General features: G+C 43.1%; 1 pseudogene; it reads right to left on the reverse strand.

The window, feature by feature from the left end:
• Positions 1-1,720, reverse strand: LOC120147955 (annotated as a pseudogene).
• Between the last annotated feature and the right edge of the window lie 320 nt (positions 1,721-2,040).

Raw genomic sequence — 2,040 nt, forward strand, 5'->3', positions numbered from 1 at the left:
TCAACAACACAAACATCAACACCATCCAACAACAACAATAACAAAGTTTTTAAACAATCACGACGTTAAAAGAAAATTACAAAGAACAATATTATCATCAAGCAACGGTCGTGTTCTCGATTGGCGATGTCCACATGATGTCTTTAAGCGCCGGTCGCAGCTCTTTACTGCAGAACTGATTGTACTCGAAGGTGTCGCCGTTTTCTTTCTTAAACTTCCACCACCGAAAACGACGGCGTCACCGAGAATATATCGGCGGCGATGGCTAGTTTCCCTTTCCTTCCGTATTCTTGTCCCTGTAACCGCACCCTTGACTCGCTCTTCTTGACGCTGAACTTTCCCGATTTTGCCACCTCTTCGAGCATCACGCTGCTCGCCGGCCTTGTGGTGGCGAATCTCATTTCTTATTTTTCTTCCCGTTTTTTCTCTTCAAACAACGGCCACAGATCGAAGCCTTCCGACAATGAAATTATGTGGAAAGCGTTCAAAGTCTCGGGCTTTGATGACTTATCGCCGTTGAAAGCTTCGAATTCGAGCTATTGTTTTGTTGTTATGGTCTTGGGATTGATTTTTTGAACCAAGACGAGTCCATGATCTTCGAGATTGTGATTCGGGTGTTCGGGTTCGGGTCTAAAAGCTTGGTGATAAATCTACGAGCTTCAGGCGAAAACCATGGCGGGCACTTGAAATCACCTCTGTAAATCTTTCTATACATTGCCACAATGTTATCATCTTGAAACAGTAAAAATCGGCGAGAAGGACGTATAAACTATAAAATCACCCTACAAGACCAAAGATCTGCCTTGGCTCCGTCGTATCCTTTTTATCCGATGATCTCCGGGGCTACATACGCTGGTGTTTGGCACGTCGTGTGTAACAAGCCGTCTTGTTTCAAGTGTTCCGAGAAAGCGCCGAGTCCGAAATCGGTGACTTTCAAGTTGCTATCTTCGTCCAAGAGCAGATTCTCCGGCTTCAAATCACGGTGGTAAACGCCTCGGCTGTGGCAGAAATCGACGGCAGAAACAAGCTGTTGGAAGTAAACTCTGGCCGCGTCTTCTTTGAGACGACCCTTGGCGACATTCGAGAACAATTCTCCACCGCGGACGAGCTCCGTGGCGATGTAAATCTTGGACTTGCTCGCCATAACTTCGTGTAATTCCACGATAGTTGGGTGCTTCACCATTTACATGACGGAAATCTCCCGCTTGATCTGCTCCATCATCCCTACTTTGATCACTTTCTCTTTGCCGACGACATTCATGGCGACGTTCTTCCCCGTTTGGAGATTCTTTGCATGATAGAATTTGGCGAAAGTTCCTTGACCCAATACACGACCGAGCTCGTATTTCCCATGCTGCAAAGATGGGTTCTCGTTCTTAGTAGCGTTCTCCGCCATTTTTGTAACTTATAAGCTCGAGAAATTAAAAAAGAACACCCTTTGAACTGAATTTACTCTATATTTACAAAACGAGAGATGAACGAAGAGAAATGAAAGATTAAAAGAAGATAGGAGAAGCTATGACTGGATGACCGATGAATGGAGCACCCGTCTTCGACGTGTTTCCGGTGACAATTCCGGCCGCCAATGGATCGTTTACGGTTGCCACAATGCTCAGGCCATGTCAACGATGAACTTCTCATCTCTCTGCATTCCCCAAAGGGATTTTTACATTTTTTTAAAACGAAAATTAACAAAAACAAATGAAAAAAAAGAGCCTTTTTCCTGTTATCTATAGTGGCAGGAGATTCAAGCTTTCTTTATTTTTTGGGATTCAGTGTTAAAAATGTAACTTATTGAAGTTTTCCCAAGGGTGGAATTATTGTTTTAGTCCCTTGAATTATCAAATTGTGATATTTGGTTGAGTAATGTGTTTGATTTGAAACAGTAGATCTTGACACGTGGGAGTCTTCAGGCAATAGTTTTGGCCTTTTTGTCATTTGCTAATTCCTATTGGTAGGTTCTTAATTATTCCGTGGGGTCTAATTTCGGACAAGTGAAAGAGGCAAATCTCTCGAGATAATTTTTCGAGTTTTTTATAT

The sequence above is a fragment of the Hibiscus syriacus genome, unplaced genomic scaffold (assembly GCF_006381635.1).
Source record: "Hibiscus syriacus cultivar Baekdansim isolate YM2019G1 unplaced genomic scaffold, ASM638163v2 tig00110945_pilon, whole genome shotgun sequence".
In the NCBI taxonomy this organism is placed as follows: domain Eukaryota; kingdom Viridiplantae; phylum Streptophyta; class Magnoliopsida; order Malvales; family Malvaceae; genus Hibiscus; species Hibiscus syriacus.